The following is a 27,633-nucleotide window of genomic DNA, read 5'->3' as shown; positions in this document are numbered from 1 at the left end:
TACTGACTCCCCTGATTCAAATGCTAATCTGACCCAGACACACTCAGAAATAATGTTTAATGTGGGCCCCTCATGGTCAGTCAAGTTGACAGATAACCTTAACCACCATAGTAGTTAATGTTGTTAATATTTACCATGTTTTGTGCCAAAAAACAGCAGATAGTTTTAGGGAATGAAATCTTTTATGACATTGCCAATGTGTGTTATCTCTTGTCATGTCATTCTTCACTGCTGTTATAAAGGAGGATGAGAGGAAACTCCCCAGGCAAATATCTACAGAATCATGACAACCTCATAGCCCATAGCAGAGGAAAGGAAAATGTGCTACCTTATTTTTGGCCAGCAATGGACATTTTGATTAGCACATTTGCAATCTTGCTGAAAATGAAAGATATATTAGAATTCTTTTTCTTTTCAAACTAATAATTAATTATAAGAAAGAGTGGCTAGTGATTTGGAAAGAAAAAATAGTAAATATAGGTAAATTTTAAATAGATACATTATTATTTTCTGGATGCCTTATATTCCAGCTAAGAAGAAAACATGAGTTGAGACGTTGCCTAAGCAAGAAGAGTTAGCCAAAACTAGCACATATGTCAATGCAAAGCACTTTGTAGGGTATGTGGCACATTGTAGTTGCTCAATATGGCTTTTCGGGTTTTAGTAGACTCGGTTTCAACTCTGTCTAAAGACTATTCAACACAGTTTGGTATAGTTTGAAAGGTGCTAGGAGAGTGGATCTTAAAAGTTCTCATCACAAAGAAAAAAAATTGTAACTATGTGTGGTAATGGATAGCAAACAAAATTATTGTGCTAATCATTTTGCAATACATACACATATCAAATCATTATGTTGTCCACGTAAGACTCATACAGTGTTATATGTCAATTACATCTCAATAAAACTGGAAAAAAATAAAATCTTTGTGGAATGGGAAAAAAAGACTATTCAATGCTTTACTAAGAGTTTACACATAATTCATATATTTACTTACTATTTTTGAACATATTTGCTTTCCTTAAGAATTTTATTTTGGAAAAGAAATGTGAAAAAGAATAATGAGGGTACCCTTACTGTAGTATACCTTAAAATATACTCTAAAATTTTAATATTTTAAAAATTCAGTAACTAGTACTAAAATAGAGATAAATTAATGTAACATTCCAGAAGATCTAGAAACAACCAAGTATATATAAGAGTCTAATATATGACAGAGGTACCATTTCAAATGATTAAGAAAAGAAAATTTGTTTAGTCAATAAGCTAGCCAACCACTTGAGAAAAGAATTACATCCCTACCTTACGCCATGCAGCAAAATAAATGAAAAATGTACTAAAATTTAAACGTAAAAAGTTAAAGCCCTGAAATACTAGAAGAAACATAATGGTTGAATAATTTTGAGGTGAGAGATAGTACTTTAAATCATAAGTAATATATTTAAAAAATTAACTGTACTTTCCAAAACAAACACAAATTTAGTGAGAAGAGTAGCATTGTCTTATGTTCTTGCAAATCTCTTTAATATCTGGCTTAATAGAAAACGTCTGAATTCTCATATCTGCTTCTGCATTCATCTGTGGTGATACGATATGTCATGTAGCTTCTGGGAAACTCCACTGTAAACTTATGAAAGAATAAAAGTGAAAAAGGCAGATATATCCTAGTATTCTGAAAATAGTTTTGGCTATTTAGGCCTCTGGAAAGGATCTCTGGGACATCAAGGGGACTCCGAATCATACTTTGAGAACCACTTTATGGGGTAATGTTACTCTTTAAGTCAATTCTATCTCTAAGTGACAATTTCATTTCTGTTGCTCTGGAAAAGATTCATCTGCATTACCTGTAGCTTCCCATAAGTTATCAGTTTCCTATCCCTGTGGAGTTGCAAAATAGCCTCAGCAATCAAAGATACACACTCTTAAAGACTTGGATCACCCCCTAAAGGGTCCAAAAGGACACCTATAATCTCTTCTGCGCATTTCTCAATCTATCCTTCCCATAACCACCTTGTATCACTAGGCTCCACCACATTAAAGACATCCATATGCAAAATTCATGATTTGGACAAATTTCTGGATGGTGATAAAATGAGAAGTAAGGAAAATTGGAACTCCTTCTGATGTAGTTAATGTAGTCACTCCTTTATACTACCACACTTAGATCCCCACAAAATTTCCTTCTTCCTAACCTCCCTCTTTTTTCAGAATCGTGTTTCCCTAAAGAAATCCTTCATCTTTCTATTTGAGTTATTTATTCGTTGGGTGGGAAATCTTACCACTTTCCGCGGCAGGCAGAAATTTCTCTTTTTGGTCTATTTTATGTCTGGAAATTTTAATGGCACTTCTGACTTTGGTCAAATGTTTATGAGGATCTCTGCTGTTCAGGAGATGGAGATGTATTCTAATTACATGATTAAAAGTAAATATAATTGTTTCAATACAGGTTCAGTATGTACTCCAGAGGAAAGCATCATGACTTCTTTTCACACTAGGTCATCGGGTAGGTAATGCTCATCAAGGTGGACACTAAGATTTCAAAACCAAATCTCAAATTCAAAATACATGCATGCACACATAAACACATGTGTGTGTGTGAAAACAAAAGGCTATTTTTTATCTTTTAGCCTTACTTTGGCCTGTTCTTTTCAGATCAATACCCTCTGCCATTAATATTCTAAGAAGCATTTGACCCTTCCATGCCCAACTGAGTCTGATATCATTATAAAAGACATCATACTAAGTACAAGTGCCTTAGCCTTAGTTTCCCTTCTTGAGAAGTTCCAATTGAATTCTTTATGATTTTTCCTTCTAAAAGTCTGTGTTTGAATGTAGCTGGGGAGAGCTCCAGTTTATATATAATATGTGCATGAGAACTTACACCAACAACATGGACACAAACAAGATTGAGCAGCTCAGATATCTGAAAATTTACCAACATTGCACTGCCTTATTTTATGATTTTTCTTATGGCGTGAAGGGCAAGTCAGTGAGTATTTTCTCCTCTCATAATCCTAGGAAGTTATTAGTCCTAAATCTGACCTTGGGACTGTAGCAGCTAGTACTTCCTTGGCAGTACAATATTCACAATACAAAACTAGAGTCATGGAAAGGTCCAAGTGTGATTCTAGAGACAGAAAATGAGCTAACTTTGACCACGAGGAGTAGACTTTAGTGAGCTATAGCATAAAATACCTTCCTTCTCTCCTTCTGCCTCTTCCTCCTCCTCCTTCTCTTCATGAATAGAGGCAGAAATGGCAGCAATCTAAGGTTTTCAGTCTACATAAGTATTGGCAAAGTCTGACTCATTGATCAAATCTGACTTTCTGCCTGTTTTTGTACAGCCCATGAGCTAAGAATGTTTTTAATGTTTTTAAATGGTTGAGATTAACTAAAAAGAATAATAATGCTTTGTGACACGTTAAAATCATATGAAATTCAAATTTCAGCATTTATAAATGAAATAATTTTGGAACACAGCCCCACTCATTTGTTTATGTGTTATACATCATTGCTTTCATGCGATATGGGCAAAGTTAAGTAGTCACAACAGAGACCATATGGGACACTCTCATCATTTCATCTCCTGCTCAGTACACTACAAATCACAGTGATGTAATTATAACTCAACAGCTTTTCCAATGTCACGCATATTGCTGCACCACAACATGATCTTTATAAATTACCAGTGCATACCTATCACGTCAACACAAGGAAAGAAGAGAAAATTAGACTTTGAAAGTTGTGCTTTTAAGGCACAGTGGATTATGGGTTATTTTATTATCAAATTAGATGATGAAGGATAGTGTTTACTATGTAGTGACAACATAGCTATGCTAAAACAATGCAACATACATCTACATTACCAGACTAAGCGTTCTACACAATACCTCCAACCCAAAGAAAAGCAACGGTCAGAAAAATTAGAAAATTTAATGTGGAATATTTCATCACAGCATAATTTCTTCACAAAAATACAAAGCTGCAACCAAAGTAAGTATCCAGATTGCTCATTTGTTAGCCAAACAAAGAAAGCTATTTACAAATGGTGAATTAATTAGATTGTATTTGATTGCGGCAGTTGAGGAAACCTATGGAGAGAAAATGAATTTGTTTAAGCCTTTTAGTTTTAGAAGGCTTACTACAGCTTTTAGCTATAAGCCTTGTAGTGGGAACATTTGTTCAAACAGTTGAGGAGATAGTGGGCAACTTCAATAGTCAAATAAAAAATGAAATAAATTATTTTTAGTGGTTTTCCTTGGTTCTTGATAAATTAACAGATGTTATCAATACTACTCAACTGTTATTCAACTGAAGAATTAAGGCCGAATTTGACATGACTGAAGAATTAATGTCAATGAACAGCCTGTGTGGGAGAATTATAGGAGAGAATAGTTTTCCAAAAAGTTGAGGAAGCGTTAATTCAGTACCTTCTGCAGTGGAAGCTGCTAAGATGAGTTACAACTAATGGTAGGAATAACCATGTGTGATGCAGAAAATGGCTTGTTGGACAAATTTACTAAGCTTGTGAAATTTTCTTAAACAAGAAGAACTGCCCTCGACCAGCATTACTGAATACTAAATAGTTTTAGAAGTTTGCTTTCGCTGCAGCCTTGATAATGTTTCTTAATGAATTAAATCCAAAATTACAAAGCAATAGAGTTTGTATGTGAAACATACTGCCGTAATGTACTTTTTGACAACTAATGTTTTCTTGAATGACAAATTTAAGCTGCTTTATACACATTATGTGCTGGCAAAAGTTTAAACAAGAGTAAAGATTTCCATCTCCATACAACTTTGCAGCAAGAGTATTTTCTGAGCTCAAACTGCGATTTTAGCAGCATTTTTCAAACCTCAGTGCAAGTAGAAAGGAAATTTCATTATTTCAAAATCCACCTAACTGCAATTGAGAAGCTTTCACCTAACATTCAAAATGATTAATCTGAAATGTAATGACACTCTAAAAGGCAAATATCTAAAGAAAGATTCAACAGAATTTTGTTAATGCATTTCAAGTTTTAAATATGATTAAAATCATATGCTGGTGGATTGATAGCAGTATTTGGCAGCACTATCTCTATGAAAAGACATTTTCAACAATGAAATACATAAACTCTCATTACAGATAGCATTAACAGATGAATATTTGCAATCAATTTCGATGATAAGAAATATTGAACTCCAATAGACTTGAGACTTTGAACCCGAATTAAGCAAAATGTTACCCCACTCCCCAAAACGAGAATTCCATTCTTCTTCTTAGTAGACCTGTAGTACAAAACATTATTTTGTGGTACTCAAAATAATCTGACTACTGTAGTACTCAATTATTGTTATTATTATATTTGTTTCATCAATTACAAAGTGTATAGAAATTTGTTTTCTGTCTTGGTATATAAGTACCTGCCTAATATCCTTGAGCTTTCCTCTTGGCCCACAAAGCTTCAATAATTATTTCTGGATGTTTACAGAAAAAATTTGCTGACCTCTGATCTAAATGAAGTTAATTTGAATTCTGGTTCCATCAGCCGTACTCAGAGGAAACTGATGGTAGGAAAAAGCTACAGGAGGCCACAGACCACAGACCGCTGGAGTTGGGATAGTCGCTGTTTTGAGGACTACCGAGATTGGCTGAAAGGGTCATATCTGAGATTTTCTTCTCCTCAAAGAAAGCAGAGGCTAGCATGAGGGCTGATCTCCAACAGTCCGAATTAGCCAGGGATTTTTGAGAGTCTTTGGCTAAAAGACCCTTAGGAAAGACTGGACCACAGTTGAGTTCTTTAAATTGCACAAACAAAGAAACAGAACATTATTTTAATTCCCAAAGTTGCTAAAACCAGACCTTGATTATGCATACATGCAAAAAATTCTGAGGGGTGCCTGCCAACATGTTAATATTGGTTCACCCTGGGTCATGGGATTGAAAGTTATTTTACTATTTTTCTTTTCTCTAATCTTTTTTTCTCTGATTTTTTAACATTATTATTTGTTATTTTACTCTTTTACTTATCTTCTTTCCCTCATGTTTCAACAGTGACTAGATTTTATATATTTTGAAATTCCATACTTTAAAAAAATTGTTTAAAGAGTATTTTCTTATTTATTAATGTTTCAAAATCGTGGGAGAAGACAAATGTTTCCTATTTATTTTCAGATTACTTATAAGAAAAAAGTTGTAGTTGGGAAGAAAAGAAGATCACTAGGCTAATTATTTTTCATTTCCTGCAAACATTTTATTTCATTTTATTTCTTCAAGAAAATAAGATTTTAAGAAGTTAAAGGAATGTCTACTTAAAGACAAGGAAATAATATTTTAGGTAATTGAATATACCCATATCATTAACCAACACAGAAAACACTATTATTGCTAAAAGAAATATGAGATTGTTTTTTCTTAAAAAATAAAGTATATTTTAAGACAGTCTAGAAAAAAGAAATTAATAGGATTCTTGTTATAACATAAAAGAACCTCTTCTGGGGCTGGCCCCGTGGCCGAGTGGTTAAGTTCGCGCACTCTGCTGCAGGCGGCCTAGTGTTTCGTTGGTTCGAATCCTGGGCGTGGACATGACACTGCTCATCAAACCACGCTGAGGCAGCGTCCCACATGCCACAACTAGAAGGACCCACAACGAAGAATATACAAGTATGTACTGGGGGGCTTTGGGGAGAAAAAGGAAAAAAAAAAATAAATAAAAAGAACCACTTCTTTCATAGAATGCAAAATTATTTTTGTGTGCGCCTTTAGAAAATGTCTTATATTTTAAAAGTCTAATCCATTTACATTATCTCAGCACGTTCGCACCTTGAGAGTTAATGAAGTTTATGATTTCATGATGTGTCAAATGCCTTTGACGTGCTAACACAATTATACGTATGTAGCTGTGAGCCTGAGACAGTATCAGGTTCTGAAAGAAATCAGTTGTCCTAGACATCTAGCGGCAGGGCTGGGGTAATCGCGCTGTCACCCCCCAGGATACTGAGACGCTATCATTTCTCCTTCTGATAACTTTCTGTTTGTTTCCATAGAGTTATATATTTACAGAGAGACTGTATATTTGCTCTCAACATATGTTTGTGTTTGTTTACTCGGTTGACATAGAGAATACAGAAATTTTGGATAACATCAGTGTTAAGAGATGACATTGACCAATGTGAATATCATTAAAGCACACTGGACGTGCCAAATAAACAGCATGTATGAAGTCACAAGTTTACTTTTTCTGCAACTAAAGTCAAACTTTTCTTGTCTTCTTATTAGCTTCCAATATTTTCAGAAAGAAAGAAAGAAGACCTAGAGAAAATCAGAACAAGGACTATTAAAATAGTTTTTCACTTCATTTCCCAACATCTTAGAAAAAAGACTTGGCCTTTGTTCAGAGCAGTGTGAAAAGATTATGTTCCGTCTGAACATAACCAGGCCAGGAAAATAACCACTTTGCACTTGTTTGCAAGCTCGTAATCAAAGAGATGATATTTACCATTCCTAAGTTCTTCAAAGATATGGAGGATAAAGAAAGACTTTTAAAATAATCTCTTTAGAAGAAATTTTTCTGTGAAGGAAGCCCAGAATCACCAGCATTTGCGTTCTGCCAGCATATCTCTGGGAGGTGCGTTAGGATTAAACCTCCTCTAATCACCAATTGTTAGCTGTCAAAGGTGGGCTTTGAACTAACGAGTTCAAACACAGAGTTTGCTCATGTATGAGAACAGAAAAAAACGCGATCAAGTCAAATCTAGTCTTTATCACTTGTCTGGCAATCAATCACAGGTCTTCCATGGGAAGCCATTTGTTTTACATACAAAGCCTTTGCTTTGATACAGTTTACACAAATACAAGATGCGCATGGAAAACAGCCTGTCTTCCTTCATTTTCTTGGTTTCCTAATTTTTAAAAAGTAGCTCACTTTTCTTAAAAATGTAACTTCTTTATCACATTTTGTGTCATTATTTTACAAATTAAATCTTTCCTTTCTGTTAAAAGATGCAATAATAAAATCACATCATAGTCACAGAAAGAAGGCTTTCCTGAGGATGAGAAATATGTACCAAATTCCATTTGCTTATTAAATATTGTGCTATGCTTCATAACATATCTAAAGACATTTAGCTTATCCAGCAATTATTTCTCAGGGTAACTTTTGGAATATAGAGATTAAATAGTCATTTGCGCTAAATAGTAAAAAGAAGGTTATAAATCTTAAGTAGGTTTAGCTTCTAATTTAAAATCGTCACTTTTAAAAGACCTTTAAGGTCAAATTTGCCATCGTGGGAGCAGTCTCCCCAGGTAGCAGGAAAGACGAGCCTGTTAAAGCAGTAAGAGCGGAGGACAGAGGAGAGTAGGCTCAGGACAGAGGAACCCCTTGCCTGGGGTACATTTTGTTCAGTGGACTCAAGGGGAAGCGGGGTACAAAGTTGATGATCTGGTCCCCTGGTAGTAGAAATTCACTTGGCAAAGTTTTTATAAAACCAGAACTGGTAAAGCCTTCCCCTTTATCTCTCCCTGCATCCAACCAGTTACTAAATCCAGGAGGTTCTATCTTAAAAATTTCTCTTGGACACATTGAACAAATCTATAATATACTAATTAATGCATGGATGAGTGAATGAACGAATGAATGAATAAAGCACAGCAGCAAAATGTCTTTTGATTCACTGCCTCTCAGATGAGATGCTGTGTCCTGATTTCTGGGAGATCTCTGTTCACACACAACAATGTGCCATTCAGCGGGTGGATCTAACAACCAGCCTGCAGTTCTAGAAAGGGAAGATAGTTTGAATGAGGCCCAATAGCAAGGCCTTCATTTAAAGAACAAGTAGGTACTCAGGCAAATTGGGACAGAAGACAATAGTGAAACTCACAAACTAGTTAGTAAACACAGCTTATCCCTGGCACACAAAACGTCACATCTTGCTGGTGACGTGACATGACTTCATGTTAAGTGTCACCCACTGGTGGGCTGAGCTTCCTGGAAAACTTCCTAATCTACCTTGATTATCTCTCTAGGTCTGCATGTGGCCAATAAGGGACAGAGTGGCAGGGGAGGGAAGGAAAAAGCAGAAGATGCAAGACAGAAGCCAATCAAATTAATCTAATTTCAGCCAGTCTTCTAGCTTTTAGAGTATCTTAGGCTAAGTTTTTTAATTATTATGCACTTATTACTATTATTACTATATTTTATAATTTCCTAAGCTTCTATGGAATTTATATTGGCATATAAGTCTTTTCCTTTTTTTTCTTTGGACACACAACTAATTTGTTGAGCATGTGACCACATGAAAACTGCCAAGTGACTATCTTTTTTTTTTTTTTGAGGAAGATTAGCCCTGAGCTAACTACTGCCAATCCTCCTCTTTTTGCTGAGGAAGACTGGCCCTGAGCTAACATCCGTGCCCATCTTCCTCTACTTTATATGTGGGACGCCTACCACAGCGTGGCGTGCCAAGCCATGCCATGTCCACACCCAGGATCCAAACCGGCAAACCCTGGGCTGCCGAGAAGCAGAACATGCAAACTTAACCGCTGTGCCACCGGGCCGGCCCCCTATCTTTTTTTTAAAGTTCTTGAGATCTTCTATTCAGCTGAAAGTGAGAAGTAGGGAATCTTTCTTCACAAAACTTTCACATGAGTTGCAAGCTCAAGGGGTTTGGATAATTCAGATATACGCCCAAACATATGGGTGCTTGGCAAATTCAAGCCCTGTTTTAGTTTTTCTCTTTAGTTTTTATGGTATCAGTTACAGAAAACTGTCCAACCTCCAGGCAGGGCCTGGATATTTCTCATATTTCTATCAGCTGGAAGTTAGAAAAAGAAACACATTCCATATGAAACACATTTTTGAAAGACAAGTATGCAGAAATATTCTCTCTAATGACATCGATTTTATACAGACAATTTCCCTAAGAAAGGTAAAGTAAGTTTTGTTGTGGGGGAGGGAATGTGGGCCACCTAGTGTGACATGCATGATAATGTTCTTTCTAGTTTACTTCATAACGCTGTGTTTTGGTAAAAAAATGTTTACCTTGATTCCGGGTTTCTCATCTTGTCTGCCTCTTCCTGGCTTGGCTTTAGCTTTTAAAATAAAATAAAAATAAATGAAGGCAGAGAACAATTTTTACAAGCAAGTGTCTATGCAAGAAATAACTGGAGTCTCATAAAGATTTATCTTTTTTTGATTTGTTGCAATTTGAGATGCAATAAAAACGTTTAAGGCAAGGTTTGCATCATTCCATTAGTCTAAATAAGTACAGTACTTTCCTACCTATCTTCATCGATGGAACTTATCCACTTTTAAATATTAGTACGCTAAGAATTTTAAAATCTTAGTGCTGCCAGCGTCTGCTAGAAGTCTCCTTATGTGTTTTTCAGAGGGACAGAGACTGCACGGAGAAAACTTGGCATCGCTTCTAATGCTACCAAATTAGATAATGTGTGACAGGATGTCTAATTTCTCAACAAATACAGTTTCAACAAATACCAGATTTGAAGATAATCCCACTGAAATCTGAAGTTCAATATTCCATATCAGATAGAAGATTGCACATAAAGTTTTGATTTCAAAAATCTGTAACGTTTTAGCTTCAAACACATTTTATAGGCTAAGACTTAAACACACTTTGGGTGCTTAAGATTAAGTTATGGAAAGCAGCATGCTGAGTTTTAATTTTTCCAAGTAAGCATATACTCAGCAAATACTAACCAAACTACCAAGAACATAGTCTGTTTCCCTGACATGTATTATGTTTTTAAATCAAAGACATTGTAGGCAAAATTATGACAATAGTATTAGAAATCAATTAACATGACAAGCTAATATTTAGTAGTTTTCTGAAAGGTCTATGTTTTTACAAACATTTTTATAAGTAGATATTTTAAAACTGAAAAAAATCTTACTTGTATCCTAAGAAGAAGTTGAACAGTCTATGAAACTTGTTAAGTCTTTCGAAACCAGAAGTTTTTTAGCTAAAAAAACCCATGACACTCGAGGCCATTCCTTCCAACTGAGCCACTGACTCAGGGGCAGAGCTTGGCATTTAAATGTCAGTGAAGACATAGCCTTCTAACTGTAATCCTTATTTTCATGATACAGTCTCATATTTTGGATACTCCCATTCTTACGAAATTCAAATCGTGTTTACTTATCAGAATCTGGGAGCTCCTTATGTACAAATAATTTGTAATTCATCTTTGTATCTCCCCAAGGATCGCCAAATGGCAGGGGCTAATCCAATGTTTATTGAGTTGAATTCATCTAAACTGGGCTTTCTTCTCTCCTAAAAATTTTACCCTGCGACTCCATCTTGTCTTCCGTGTGGTGTGTCTCTGTATTAGACCACTGCTTACTGCGTTTCGCATCACTTAACGGGAGCAAGATAGCACTAAAATTGCCTACTTGATTCTGAGCCTTAGGTGAATAAACGGCAAAATTTTGGAGAGCTCCTCAAAGGGGTGGGAAGCAGAAGGAATGCGCTGTCAGGCATTTTTCTGTCGTCTGGGGGATTTGGTGGAGGAGAAGATAACACAGTTTTAGAAGTAAAATGGGCCTGTTTTCAAACTCTTGCTATTTCCTAGGACAAATGACAACTGTTCATTGACCTTTGGTTTATCATATGCAAAATGGGAAGAACAAAGTTTACTCTTAGGGACATTAGGAAGGTAAAGTAAGATGCTATATGTAAAGCATTAAGGATAACTCCAAACACACAAATGGTAGCTATTAAAATTTGAACCAGAAAGATTATGGTGTTACAAAATGAGAAATTTCTTTTTAGGTCACATTCCTAGCTAGAAGTGACTCACTCTGTCAAAAGAATTTAAAGTGCCCCGTTTCTCCTCGCAATATGTGAAGAAAGCTGACCCCATCCAGAGAATTCAGCTAACAAAGAGAAGACTGTCGAGTGCTCCACCATCACATACAGCAGCTCCCTGCCCCTCCCAGGGTTGATGAGCTATGTCAGGGGCTGCATTTCTGAGAAACATGTTAGAAGCAAGCAGCGCCAGTTAGAATCAGTCAGTAAAGATAAAGTCCTTAGAAACCTCTCTGACAAAACACAGAGTCACACGTTGGCTTGTAAAATAAAATCCAACTATAAAACCAGGAGACCAAAAATAAAATGACATAGGATCAACAGAAATAAAAAAAATGGACAGGCACCAGCCCATTGGCATAGTGGTTAAGTTCAGATGTTCGTTTCCGGAGCCCAGGGTTCACAGGTTCCAGTCCCAGACGCAGACCTAGTACCACGTGTCAAGCCATGCTGTGGCAGCATCCCACATAAAGTAGAGGAAGATAGGCACAGATGTTAGCTCAGCAACAATCTACCTCAGTCAAAAAGAGGAAGATTGGCAACATATGTTAACTTAGGGCCACTCTTCCTCACCAAAAAAAAAGATGGACAGACAAAAATTCAGGTGTTGGATACAAAACTAAAGGAAATCTCAAAGTATAATTAAATGTGAAAGGCATCTCCCTTCTAGGAGGTGGGACTTAATCTACCCTCACTCTTTTTTCTAAATGTAGATGCTTTTAATGATTTATTTCCAAATAATAAAATCAGGAAAGGTGGGAGGTGGGGGAGTGACTTTACAGTGGAGAACGCTGGCAAAAACTGCTTCAGCCACATGATGGAGGTCCACATCAGCAGTGATAACTCACGTCAATGGCACGTGCTTGTGATATAACGTAATGAAGAAGGGCCCTTCACCTCTATGACGGTCTTCCCTAAAATGCATAACTCCAGTCTAAATAGGAGAAAGGTGGTCTAGTGGTTAAGATCTAGCACTCTCACAGTTGGCCCGGGTTCATTTCCTGGTCAGGGAACCACATACCCATTTGTCAGTTGTCACACTGTGGTGCCTGCGTGGTGCTGTGACGCTGAATGCTACACCGCCAGTATTTCAAATACCAGCAGGGTCACCCACAGTGGACAAGTTTCAGCAGAGCTTCCAGAATAAGACAGACTAGGAAGAAGGACCTGGACACCCACTTCTGAAAAAACTGGCCTTGAAAACCTTATGAATAGCAGCAGAGAATTGTCTGATACAGCACCTGATGGTGAGAGGATGGTGCAAAAAGACTGGACAGATTTCCCCTCTGCTGTACCCAGGATCACTAGGACTCAGAATTAGTTCAACTGGCACTAACAACAAAATCATAAGGAAGGCATCAGACATACCCCACTTGAGGGACACTCTACATAATATGTGATCAGTGTTCCTTAAAACTGTCAAGATCACAAAAAACAAAGAAAGATGGGGAAACTGTCATAGACCAGAGAAGATTACAGGAGCACAACAACTAAATATAATCTCTTACGTTGGGTGAGATCTTGGAAGAGAAAAAAAATTAGAGAAAAAACTTGTGAAATCTGGGTAAACTCTAAGATTAAGTTAGTAGTAACATGCCACTGTTGATTTCGTAGTGTGACAAATGTGTCGTGGTAATGTAAAATGTTAATAATAGAAGAAACTGGGTTAGGGGTATCATCTTTATAATGTTTCTATAAATCTAAAACTATCAAATCAAGAGATTATTTCAAGTAACTCTGAGTTTTGGATTTTTTGGGGAATATTTGCCCTGAGCTAACATCTGTCGCCAATCTTCACTTTTTTCTTCTCCCAAACGCCCCCCAGTACATAGTTATGTATCCTAGTTGTAGGGCTTTCTGGTTGTGCTATGTGGGACGCCACCTCAGCATGGCTTGATGAGCAGTGCTAGGTCCATGCCCAGGATCCGAACCGATGAACCCCAGGCCACCAAAGTGGAGTGCACGAACTTAACCACTCAGCCATGGGGCGAGTCCCAAGAGATTACTTTTAAGAAAGGGAAAAGCATTTATCAATAAAGAGTTTTTTCGCATGTTGAAAAATACACAATCCACAATGAAATTATAACAATAACAACAAACATGAGTATATAGCATCAAATTATAAGAAGCCAAAACTTAGAAATATAAGTGGTAGAAGACTTTTAAATCCTTCCTCAGACTTTGATCGCAACCGCAAAAAATTAAAAACTAAGATAATTGCAATAAAATATTTAATACAGTTGAATTAGGGTGTCATATCTGTATTAAAGCTTGCACGAGGATTAATCATATATGAGGCCATAAAGAAAACTATATATTCCCCAAAGTTGAGAGTGAATAGACAAAAGTAGCTGGCTACAATAAAATTAAACCACACACACAAAAATGAATGACAAACTACCAAAATCAAAAAAGAATCCAGTTTTAAAATATTCTCTGACGAAAATATGGATAAAAATAAATATCAAGATAGTAACACAGTTTATTTTGAAAATTAAAATAATAGAAACCTTGTATATCAAAACTCATAGGATATGTCTAGGGAAGCACTTACATAAGAATTCTATTTTAAATATATACTTTAAAAAATACATAGTGTTTTTAATATTGAAAAGAGACTGAAAGAATGTAAATGCACCCACTACACATTCAACTCCAAAAAGTCAGGGGAAAAATACAAAATAAACCCTAGGAAAGAAAATTTTAGATATTAAACCAGAAATACAGCATTTGAAAATCAGAAGACAGTAATATTAATAAGCAAACTCAAGATGTGAATCCTTAAAGAAAAATTGTAAACTTTTGTGAGTATAATCCAAAAGTAGGGTGAACATACAAAATCAGAAATGGGAAGAGGGATAAACAATGAATTTGGAGTGATTACCATGAGGATCTTTGGAGATGTGAATATCTCAATAACATGAAAGATTTTTTACACAATATAGGTTATTTAAATTCACTTAAACAGACATGGTATAACTTGAAAAATCTATAAATGTGACTGAACAGATCAGTAGGTTTCCTATATGTGACTCAACCTTTCCTTCTGGGCTATAACTAAGTCTAAGGTTGTAGGACTAAGTGTCTGACATGAAGGTGAGTGGGGCAGGTCCTTCTGTGGTCTTGGACTAAAGAGGATCTGGACCCCAAATAGCTGGTATAGGTGGGCTCTGAAGTATCAAGTCCTTGAGAACAAAAACTGGATCCAAATAAAAGGGTATGCAACATATAAAAGGCAAAATAGAGCTGAGGATTTGCTTGGCCAAGCCTAGAAAGATGGTCAAGGAGAGACCAAGCCATGGGTAGAGTGAGAGCTATTAATAGCTCAAGTCAGTTAGAGGTCAATATCAGTTAGAAGACATTATTACACATGGTTTTAATTAGAGAAAGAATCTCAAAGTAGTAGACAAGAAGTATATCTTTCTGCAAATGATGTTTCAAGGCATAATTAAATATTTAGAAAAACTATGGGTTGTATCTTCATCTTGCAAACACCACAATACTTCCAAATGGGTTAAATATGTGTATATGGGTTTGAACACATGTATGCATATACAACAATTAGGAGAGCTTTAAGTGAATAACTGACATGATCATAAGCACCAGAGTGATCAAGGAAATTAACAAAGCAAAGATCTATATGCTCACTGTATGCATTTTTGACTTCATTCATATATTCAGTAAGTATTTATGAGTCCTAACTGAATTCCAAGCACTAGAAATACAAAGATTAGCAAAAACAGATAGAACCCTTGCCTTCACAGAGTTTACAATTTTGTGTGTGTATAGGAAAGCTAGGGGGAGGAGAAGTATCAAATATAAATTAAAGGATCATAGAATAAATGTAAGATTAAAAATATGATAGGCTATTTCAAGGGAGGTACATGGTGCTATGATAGCCTAAGATTTGTTCTAAATTGTGCGCTCAGGAAAGGCCTCCTTGGAGAAGCGATGATTGAGCTGCTATCTGAAGGATGAGGAGGAAAGATGTTGGTGAACTGGGAGTTGTTCATAAGAGTGTCCTCAGCCCTTGACCCTTGCTGTCAGTGTGGCCAACAGTTTTTTTTTTTTTTTAAATTTTTTGTTTGTTTGTTTTCAAAGGATTTATTGTTCATATTTACACCTATTGCAAATAGCGAGGAGGCAGCAAGGGCAGAGCCTCAGGCCTCATCCCTCATCTCTGTCCGGAGTTTGAGGACCATGGGATGTCTGATCTTAGTGTCCTCTGGGAGAGACCTGAGATGCAAAAGTTATTCTTCTCACCCATTTTCTCAGGGTCCTGGATCACCACTGTCCCAAGGATTCTGGTCTCAAGGGCTGCCTTCTCAGCTCAAGGCACAAACACTGTGGTTGGGGTGGACAGCCAAGGCAGGAGTCACTCCTGGCAGGCACCAGCTGACCCCGTCCATCTTCCCACCCCTGGTCCTTCTCTCCTTCTTTCTCTACTTGTCCCACACTGGGCAGATCCTGGCTTGGTGGACATTTATGCCCTAGATGTACGCCCGTAACTCCTGGACCACAGCCAGCCGTCCTTGGAGGCTGGAGTCTAAGCACCATCAGTGCCCTGTCCCTAGTCTTTCTATGAAGAATATATAGCCTTTTTGGTGAAGGAAAGGAAAGGAGGTCCATGGTACATTTGAGGAACTAAGAATATTGAAAATATTGAAGCAATCATCCAACATTTGAAAGATAGAAAAAAATAATTAATCCATTAATCAAAGATATTTTTACAGATGTAATCATGGAAGCTAGGTAGAAAAGGTGAGGGGGTATTTGGAATGCAGAGATCAAGGGTCAGAGAATGGAACCAGATAAGGCTGGAGAGGTAGGTGATGATCATGCAAGATGTCATAATTCAAGTTAAAAATATTTATTTTACCTTAAGAATAAAAGGGAAACATTAGACTTATGCAGAAGTCGTGGTGAGGAATGGGAGGCGGGAAATATAAGCAGGTTTTTATACTGAAAAGGATGATCTGGCTTCAATGTGCAAAGTGGGACATCAGCTAGAAGAACACCATAATAATCTAGGCAAGAATGTCTTGTAGTTTGAATGAAGGTTGCTGCAGTGAAGATGGAGAGAAGTTGATGGAAGCAAGAGAAACGTAGAAGGTATAATTGACAAGACTTTTTGATGGATTGGAAAATTGAAATCATCTGTTTGGTTTTAGACATGTTAAGTGTGAAGAGTATTTAATTTACTATTGCTGTGTAACAAATGAGCCTAAAATTTAAGTGACATAAAAAAATTTATATTTTCTTTTGCTCATAGATTTTGTGGGTCAGTAATTCAGACAGGGCACAGCAAACATGTCTTGCTATTGTTCTGCAATGTCTGGGGCCTCTGCTGGGAAGACTTTGAAGCTGGAGTTGCCTCTGCAGTTGAAGGCTGGAATCTTCTGGAGGTGTTTTCACTCAGTATGTCTCATGGTTATGCTGTCAGTTGGGAGCTCAGCTGGGGCTATTGGGTAGACAACTTACATATTGGTTTTGTCAATTGGCTAAGCTTCCTCACAACATGGTAGCCTCAGTGCAGTCAGACTTCTTACAAGATGACACAGAGCTCCAAAATGAATCTTCTAACGAACAAGGTGGAATCTTTATCACCTTTCTGCCACCTTCTTGGTTATGAGCAAATCACGAGTTCATCCCAATTCAAGGAGAAGAAATATAGTTCCACCTCATAATGGGAAGTGTCAAATAATGTATGGCCCCAAATTATTTACATTCTTCCCACATGGAAAATATATTCACCTCCTTCCAAGACCCTTGATAAGTCTTTTCTCATTGTGGCATCAGGCTTAGTCTCAAAGCCTAAATTCTCTAAATTAGATCTAGATGCAGATGAGGCTTCTCAAGTGTGCTTCCTTGGGTACAACCCCTCACATAGTTCCTCTGTATTGAAGATCTATGAAGTAAAGACACAAATTATATACCCCCTGTAATAGAATTCTCCAGAGAAACAGAACCAAAAGGATGTGCATACATCTTATGTATACGTATGTACATGTTCTGGAGTTCCAAAGACCTCTCTTAATTCTGTACCATCTTCATCTCTTTTAGTTCAAATTGATGCAAGGTCTTTGAAAACTTCATGGACTTCCTTCTTACCAATTTACTTTCCATTCTGTTAGATAAAAGCTGTACCAACATATATCTTCAACATATCTTCTTGGGCTCCCTGGGCTGGAGATGTAAGTTTGTGAGTTATCAATATAGTAAAGATAGTAATTGAAGCCACGTATGGGGATGAAACTGCTTACAGTGGAAGCATAAATGGAGATTAGAAGAGTGCTTATGACCAAACCTATGCTACCCCCCCCCCCAAAATTAATAAAATTAAAAGGTAAAGACAAAATGGGTCATTTGTATTTACAATAAAAATGATAGGACAAGATCTGATAGCCTCAATACATAAAATGTTGTTATGAATAAAATTGAAACAACATATCAGAAGTGGTCAAAAGAATAGATAGATAGATAGAAAGATAGACAGATAGATAGAGATAGGTAGATAGATCTCTCCAGACAATGAAATACAAATGTTTGGTAACATGTATCAATGATCTGCAAATACATTTTTTAAAAACCAAACTGAAAAAGACTCTTTTGAAGTTTTAACTCGAAGCCAGAAAGAGTGCAGTTAGATTGGCACTCCAATGTACTATGGGAGGGCTGTGTTTTGATATTAGAGGGCAATGTTCAAGGCATATATAGAGTAAGCACTTAGAAAGTTTATTTACTTAGTAATTCGATTCCTAGAAAATAAATTTAGAGAAGTAGTTAAATATTTATATGCATGGATGTTCATTGAAGCATCATTTTTTTTTTTTTTTTTATGATCTTGGTTTTTTTTTTTTTTTTTGAGGAAGATTAGCCCTGAGCTAACTACTGCCAGTCCTCCTCTTTTTTGCTGAGGAAGCCTGGCCCTGAGCTAACATCTGTGCCCATCTTCCTCTACTTTATATGTGGGATGCCTACCACAGCATGGCGTGCCAAGTGGTGCCATGTCCGTACCCAGGATCCAAACCAGCGAACCCCAGGCCAGCGAGAAGCGGAACGTGTGAACTTAACGGCTGCACCACCGGGCCGGCCCCAGCATCATTTTTTTTTAAAGATTTTATTTTTCCTTTTTCTCCCCAAAGCCCCCTGGTACATAGCTGTGTAATTTTAGTTGTGGGTCCTTCCAGCTGAGGCATGCAGGATGCCGCCCCAGCATGGCCCAATGAGCGGTGCCATATCTGTGCCCAGGATCCAAACCAGCGAAACCCTGGGCCACCAAAGCGGAGTGCACAAACTTAACCACTCAGCCACAGGGCCAGCCCCTGCAGCATCATTTTTGTTCAAGAATGATAGTTGAAGCATCATTTTTAATAAAGGAACATGAGAAATGGTCAACATTTCCAACAATAGAGGAATGGTTAAGTAAATTATGAGACCTATATAGGATTCAGAATTAAAAAGCTAACAATAATGATGCTTTAATGAAATAGAAACGACCACAATGTGATGCTAACTGAGGAAAACAAGACATAAAACCACACAAAGTACAATTCCAATTTAGTTTAAGATACATACATATTAAAACTCAGAAGGAAATGTTAACATCATTTATCTCTGAGTGATGCAATTATGGATGATTTTCATTTTCTTCTTTATTCTCTCTGGTTTTCTTTTTCATTTTCCTACAATAAGCATGAATTAGGTTAATAAACAGAAAACAATAAAAATAACAAAAATGAGCTTAAAAGATGTGGTACTTAAAGGCTTTTCTTTGAGCAATTGCATAAGCAAAGACTAAGTTCTTAGTAGTAAAGGCCCCAAGGAAAAAGTGGCGATCCCAGCACAGATGGCAGGATAAAAATGCAATATGGGGAGCACAGAGGAAGATTCAGACTGAACCAAAACAGAGACAATTCCCTTAGGAGGGTGGTTTTCTAAAAATTTGGCACAGAAACCACTTACCCCTACTAGATCTTGCCCAGAAGCATTAAAAGAAAAACAAACAGAGTTTCTCTGGCTGAAGACAGAGACAGGGCCTGGAGCTCTGCTGCCTGCCGCCCTTGGTCTGCGCTCTCTGACTTCTCCTGCCCCAGGGGTCCCTGCAGCAGGCCCTGCGAAAGCGTGAGGTCTAAGAAACACAGTTGGAAAATCAAGAAAATCCTCTTATGTTAAGGTTTATCATCAACCACTCCCTAACAAAGATAAGCTGGAAATGACCAGAATTCACTGAATAATCTTCATTGACTACATACCAATTACAATGTAAGAAAACTTACGCACTTCTCACGACAGTCAGGGTTGGTTCATGAATTCTCCACAAATTCATTGGTCCTCTCTGTGAGAAACTTCATTAACAATATCATTCTAAGCATTAACATCTGCAGGCACCCAGCCTGGGAGGATGATAGCTGATCTTCCGAGTTATCCGAGTAAGAAAAACAGAAAAAAACAAATGTGAGTGCTTCTGAAAAGAGCTATGGTGCTGAGATGCTGCATCAGTTTGGCTTGCTCAGTTTGGCCATGTTTAACCCTAAAGGCAAAGAATCCTCCCGTGTGCCTGGGCCACACTGCAGCCTAGACAGGGACACGTAATGATAGATGCAAGGAGAATAGCGTGAGCCCTTCTACACTGTATCAAAACTGAGCTAAACCTGCAACTGCAGTTGTGGTAAGCTGGGCCTGGACACAACCAAAGCATTAGACAGGTCTTACTTATTACATCTCCTTAAAACTCTTCAGAGATTTCAGCAGATTGCCATTTCTCGCTAGGGTGCCAGTGGCTGCAGTGAAAATGAATGGGGACATCTCTTTGGACCATAAGGGAAACTATAGCACAAAAGCACATTCTAGAAATCAACTTCCCAATGTGCCAGCCGTGTATGGCTTTAAGCTCTTAAAACATGGTTAGCCTGAACTGAGACGTATTATAAGTGTAAAGTGCACACCAGATTTCAGAGACTTAGAACAGAAAAAGAATGTAAAATATCTCATTAATAACTTTTCATGTTGATTATACGTTGAAAAGACATACTTTTGGTATTTTAACTTAAATAAAATATATTACTAAAATTATTTCCACCTGGTTCTCTTATCGTTTGTTTAATGTGGCTACTAGAAAATTTAAAATTACTTATTTGGCTCATATTTATGGCTGGCATTAAATTTCCACTGGACAGTAGTGTTATAGAACAAACAGAATTGAGATGGAAGTTGTTAGTCCCTCTGGTCTTACTTGGGATTGTTTGTGGGGAGAGGAAAGGATTCCTTGTTCCACAGATGAAGAGAGAGAAAACAGCCCTGTCCTTTTGAGTCCTTGATATATCAATTGGGGTTTGAATTTCTTTGTGGAAGCAGGAAATACCAGTTACATTCCATAATAAATGAGGGAGATGTGGACTAATCCCAAAATGCACCCAGAATGAGCCTTCTGTTGTCTCCAACATGAAAAGAAGGAAATTATCTAAACTGATTGTTAAATAGGAATGTGGTTATTGACCATCAAAATGAGCTTAAGAATGTTCTATATAATGAGAGCTGGTCTTAACTTTTATTCAGGGATATGTCCTTTTATATCTAGGTCTAAAACTTTATGCAGAGTACTTTGCTCTGAAATTGAACATTAATCTTCTGAAGCCCATAAAATCTAACATAACATTAAGTTATATATTTCTCCAAGAGCATCTTCATTCATCATTTAAATATATTATGAGAGTCTCAGTAACATAATAGTAGATTCTAAGATGGAGTTTACATTACTCAGTCCCACACTTTCAAGGGCGCTAGTATTTTCATCTATTTATTCAACAGGTATTTATTGAGCACTTCCTATGTGCCAGGAATTCTGCCAGGCACTAGGGATGCAATGGGAATGAAAAATGGAATAAGATCACGGACTTCTCAGAAATTGCAGTCAGTGTGGGAGGTGGACATTTATCAAATAATCACAGGTAAGAATTCTGAGGAGCAAAAAGCAGGGAGAATTCAAAGTTAAAGTGGAAGGATGAGCTGTAGACAGAAAGAGGTACAACTCTTCTGAATATAACAGGAGGAGTGATGCCCTGAATCCAAATAGCTACTAAACAAGCCAATGTGTTTGGTATAAAGTGTGTGAGAGGAGAGCAAATGTTGCTGGGATGCTTAATATATCCCAGCCACATTATGTAGACATGATCATGACTCATTATCTAGACATGGCCAATTACTCAAAGCAAGACTTAATTTTAGACAGCGGCCAGGTTTTAGGAATAAACTCCTCCACTAGCACTGAATTTTGGGTTGGTGGAGGGCAGGCCCACCCAATAATAACAGGAGGAGATACTTGGCAGTATAGACACAAGCTTGTTGCCACCATCTAGGAAATCTACGATGTACAAAGACTGGGCTTCTATACTGGCAGAGATCCTTCAGCAGTTCTAAATATCAACACTGTATACCATTGCAAAAAACTGAAACATAGTTTAAGACAGGTCTGATGACGGAGCATGCAGAATGTGGGGGAATGGGGCATAGAAGGGGAGAGGGATGATTAGACCTAAGATAAAAACCCAGCCATAGAAGCTTTGCTATCAGGAATATTCAGGAACAACTTTGACTTGGAGAACATTGTAGAAGTCCAATGGCCAGTATCAGCCACAATCTGGGTTAGATTAGTAAGTGTGATCAATGCTGGAGCACATGACCAAGGTCAGTCTATCAAGGAACACTGCTTAGTACCAAGTTCCCCAGTTTGGAAGAGAAAGTAGGGATAGACAATCACTAGATTTTTCTGCTTTCAGTCAATATTGCCCTCAACTTTGATACATTTTAAGAAACACTGCTTTACATTCAAATATCTCCTTAATGGATACATTTTGTATGTGCTGTTGGGTGAGGGGCTGTGCTAAGAATACATACTTCAGAGGAGACCCCTCTGAGTGATTTGGAGACGCACCCATCTCTAGGAAGGTACAACTGCTCCGGGAACTGAGGGAAAGAATGATTAGTGATCCTTCCACCATAAAAACCAGGGAAGGCAACAACAGACAAGAATACAAGCCAGGATCATGAGCAAGTTTGTGAGAAGGAGACAGAACTTTCAATAGACTTTGAAAGAGCATCACAATTTGGAAAGTTGGATGTAACAAGAATGGTCAATGCCATATGCAACAAAGGTAGGGTCATTTAAATTCATATAAAATTTGTAATATCTATGAATTTTTATAGTATAAAATATATAATTCAGCTTTTACTTATAATATATAAATCAAGACTATAAAAAATTTCTTTTATTCTCTAAATATGTATTGTCTAAACTTGGTATATCTTGCTTACCAAGTGTTCAAATTTATAGTAAAAATCATTGATCAAGATATTCTAATGATTCTAAAATCATTAGTGTATTTTTTGGTTGACAATGTGATAACTAGCTTAAATGATGCTCCTTTCTTAGCAGAGATTTTACATATAAAATTCTCCCCAAAAAATCTCCATTGAAGTACAGGTCGTAAGGCAACTAAGGATACTATGAGGCACCAGATAGTGGAGATTCAGCCTGCCGCCCCTTCTCAATTTCAACTCTCCCTATCTCTTTCCACCTATCATCCAATAGCAAAAGGCACTGGCTCTTTGTCGTGAGCCTCTTGACAGGAGCATGGAAGTTAAATAGAGAGGCAAAGAGGATGGGTGGGGGGACGGAGTATTCAGCATATTTCTAGCTTCTGTAAACTTGATGCTTTAACGTCTGCCCTAGATGCATATGCCAAAAGCACACCTTGCGCCAGGCACACCTTGTTCCAGACAATGTGATGATATGGTTGAGTCACCTTACCTTGACCTGATCACTCCCTTCCCCCTCAGGAAGAATCCTCCTCCCAGGGGCACATTTTTCAAATACAAGCAATCCAGTTCAGAGTCTACACCCACAACAACCTCCCTTATCAGGCTCTCACACTCTGCCACTATGTACCTGCCCTAAGCACCGCAGACCAGATGTGAGAATAGGCATAGCCCCTATGCTGCATAGACTGAAATTATTCCAATTTAGCCAATCCCAAACCTGCTTACCCCGCCTCACCTGTTCCTTCCCCTGGAAACCATGATAAAGACTCTTGCCTACAGTTCTCTTCTCTCCCTCTGTCTCCTGACTGACCCCATGCTTCCCTGTGGCCTCTCATGGTGACACGTACTCCGTCTCTTGTGATCTGTGCATATAATAAACTATATTTTCAATGGCTGTTGTCTCCTGATCTGTTGGCCTTACCATACCTAAATAATAATAAAGTCTATTAAAACAAAGGGGAGGCAGGAATAGGGGACAGGGAGGGTGGTTATTGGCCGGTTCTAGTTACCTGAGTTAAGAATCTGCATATTTTGTCTGCTTTGTTCCACCCAAGAAGGGCAGAATGGTTGCTTCCCTTCAAAGTCCGGTTAGGAAACAACTGGTGCTGATGTGCAGACAACTAGTTGAAGAACAGTTAATAAGCAGGACAGATGCAGGAGGGGAAAGAAGAGAAAAACAGAAACAAATGGCAATTACTGCTAGGCTCAGCAAGTACCCGTGCTTGGAAGAGCTGCAGGAGCAGACGGGGCGGGGGCAGGATATCCTGATGTTTCTCCATTGGGAGAACTGGCCACAGGCAGTGGGGAGTGGTCAGAGAGGAAGCCCTCACTGTCACATCTTGCATTACACATTCTTTGACCTTTAAATAAGATCCCAGGAAGATCCCCTTCTCAGAAACTTCCTCACACTGTGCAGGGATGGTCAGTACCTCCCATGGGAAATTTTTACAATAAAGCAAAGTTTCCAATGGTACCTGAGTGATCACTACCACAACCTGAAAGTGAAGCCCCGCTTGTGCTGCCTGCGCCCCAGGCTTCTCCCAAACTCCTCATCCATTACCAAGTTTCTCCTCAGTGCGGGTGCATGGGTTTCCCTTCTTCCTGCCGAGGACATTTGAACCCAAAAGAAATTCCTAAACACCTAAAATGTATAACAGGATCTGTTCAGCAGGGCTCCCAGTTCTGTGCTCTAGTGCCCAAACTGAAAAAAATCTTGGAATCACAGTGGTGGAATTCATTAATTAATTTTAGTGCTTATCACACTTTCTATTAGACCATATCCCAACCAGTAGAAAAATATTTCAATACATAATAAGTGGTGTGGTTGCATTAATCTTTGCCCCTTCAATATAAGCCCTGGTTTCTCCTATTTAAGAGAAACAGACTCAGTACTCCAAAGTAGAGCAATCTTCCAGAAACACAACCAAAGAGGTTTAAATAAAGGATTCATACATACACATATAGACACACAAGCAAATTGTATATATACATACCACACACACTAAACTGACACTATTTTAGATGTGTCCAGTATTTCTGAACGTAGAAGTCTCTTTATTTTCAGAGCTTAGCAGTCCACTGGTGGAGGTTCTCCATGCCAGCAGGAATACTCTCCCTCGCAGCATGAAAGGCTCTTTGTTGCTGTGTTCTTGTGCTAGTTTTCCATTCAATATGTTGCAAAATACTATGGTTATTCTCTATTACAAATAAAAGAAAAGCAAACTGTGCTTCAGAAAATTGGTAGAATTGGTAGAAAGGGAGAAGAGAAGTTTTAGTAATCAGCACACTACAGTATTATGGATTCCTTTATTTATAGAGAATTCAAGGTCATGTCTTCCAAAATAAAGATGGTCTCTGTGAATGTTCGTAATGTACTTTGAGATCTCCTACCTACAATTAAGTGCAGTCCCACAATTCCTTGGGGACCTGGAAAAGGCTCCAGAGTGCATGAGTACTGGGGCCTCCAGCAGGGTAGGAGACATCAGTTCCCACTTCCCAGCACACTTTATTTGGTAGCAGTGCCATGATGCGACTTTGGGGAACCTCTCCACTCTTGCTCTCAGCCCATGCAGTTTAGGCGGGGCTAACCTTGCACCCTAGCTCTAGAAGTGGGGTCCTGACTCCAAGCCAAATGAGTAACACGCAATCTCAGGACAATAACTGGAACTTTTGTAAAGGAGACTCTTCCTCTAAGGATACCAAGCTGCTAAAACAGAAATCTGAATCTTCAGGTGAACACTCTTGCCATAACTTTGGAAAATCTTCAAAATAAAGCCAGCATATAGGGGGAAAAAGCATAGTCAACGATGGTGAAGTAGACATGGAGATGTGCCACCCAGGTTTCTTTTCAAGGAAGGACTGACTGCCCAGCTACAGAGAGTCTGGGCAGCAGATGGCCTCCAGCTGTCAGCTTCTTCAGATTCTGCTTCATCTATGGAGAGCTGCCTCACCTGAGCTCATGCCCTTGCTGGCTCAGCCTACAGTAGTCACTGAGCAAGGTCAACTATAAAACCTGGCCATTTTGGCTTATCTTGGGAAAGACCTCAGGGTCAACACTTAATACAGAACCGTCCAAGGGGTAGGCCAAGGTTTTGCAGGGCCTGCATCATGGTTCTGCTTCTCCCTCTGCCTTTCCCTTCACAAGTGTTAATCCCTAATAAACAGCTTGCGTGCTGCGCTCCATCTCAGCACCTGCTTCTGGAGAAGTTTGTGATAGGTGAAAAAAAAGCAGATAACAGGTAAATTATTTGAGAAATCAGCTATGGCTGAAATAAATTCTTTCTCTGGACTTCCAGGAGATTGAACCAATAAAGTCTTTGGCAACTGAAAGTTTCTTGACAAAAATAGGCTCTATACACTGAAGCACACAATGGGAAATTATGATATATATTTGGTTACACTTGGAGGTGTCCTGTTTTTGAAATTCTGCTCTCCTCAAACTATTCTGATAATCCATCTTAATCTTCTTAGGTTTACGAGAAATGAGAGCTTGCCACCCAAAATACTGAAGACTACATAAATCATTAATGGAAGAAGGACTTGAGTCTAGAAATTTCTTATTCCAAAGCCTATTGTGATCAGCAAGGAAAAGATTTATTTAAGAAAGGGGAGTGAGTTTGTGTTAAGGTAAGGAAACCAATATACCCAGCCATAGGGAGCCAGGAAAGACAGAGATGGAGGAAATGAGGTGATGAGCTAGCAATCACCTGTAATTTATATTTACTTCTACCCATAGCTTTTGTCTACGTCCTTCCACTCTGTCCTATAGGGCCCCATTCTATTAAGTGCAGACTTTACAGCTCCCCAAAACATTTTCTCACCTCTTACTCTGTTAAAAATCTGTTTGCATAATGATAGCACATTCTATCCTCTGCCATTTCCAATATAGTCCTCACCTCAGTACCACTCTTAGACCCTGGCAGGAGGAACCCCTACTCTGAGCACTAACCATTAGAGGACCCCATTGGGCTCTCTTTCAGCTACCCTTCTCCCAAGGGGATGGGGTATCTATAGGGTCAAGCAATATGTTTGTGTTTTCCCTTCCAGAGCACACTCCAAGTTCCAGGGACCACAGCATTTCATGTTCCCGGCATAGGCCACTTCCTCTGGCCATACTCCAAAAGTGCTAACCATGCAGCTGATGTGTTCAACTTTAGGCTCAAGGGGATGGCTAGGCAGTAGTTGTTTGTGTAAAGTGAGAGCAGAGATTCCAAAAGTGGGCTGAGATTGGGAAGAAAAAAGGAACATGCCGTGTACCAGAAGCCAGCATGGAATTCCAAGGAAATACAGAATTCTAAACAGGAAAGGGCCAAGAGGTAAATGATGAATTTTTTTACTATTCCCATTATTCTTTGTTGCTTCTTTTAAATCATTGAATGCCCTGCTCTTTACATCTTTAATTATTTAATGTCTCAGAATTATAGAAAGTTAGCCTTGTAAATTCTCCTGAAAAAAAATCATAGGTCTAAGGGACCCTTATTCTATATAAATCCATGACATTAATTTGA

At 38.1% G+C, this 27,633-nt stretch overlaps 1 long non-coding RNA gene across 3 annotated transcripts in view; it reads right to left on the bottom strand.

Annotated features, from left to right (window-relative positions):
- LOC106782327 (uncharacterized) overlaps nucleotides 1-27,633 on the bottom strand; it is a 36,183-nt gene that overhangs the window by 4,796 nt on the left and 3,754 nt on the right. The window contains exons 2-5 of one of the 3 annotated variants that reach the window (XR_011422159.1): nucleotides 25,120-25,323; nucleotides 20,086-20,222; nucleotides 19,385-19,491; nucleotides 10,021-10,070 (exon numbers count right to left, since the gene is read on the bottom strand). This is a non-coding gene — a long non-coding RNA (uncharacterized lncRNA). Of the gene's footprint in view, nucleotides 1-10,020; nucleotides 10,071-18,518; nucleotides 19,492-20,085; nucleotides 20,223-25,119; nucleotides 25,324-27,633 lie in introns of those variants that run through there. The other 2 variants (XR_011422160.1, XR_011422161.1) reach the window with 2 other exon arrangements.

The sequence above is a fragment of the Equus caballus genome, chromosome 10 (assembly GCF_041296265.1).
Source record: "Equus caballus isolate H_3958 breed thoroughbred chromosome 10, TB-T2T, whole genome shotgun sequence".
Taxonomy (NCBI): domain Eukaryota; kingdom Metazoa; phylum Chordata; class Mammalia; order Perissodactyla; family Equidae; genus Equus; species Equus caballus.
The sequence above is the reverse complement of the archived record's forward strand: the minus strand, read 5'-3'. Positions and strand labels throughout refer to the sequence as shown.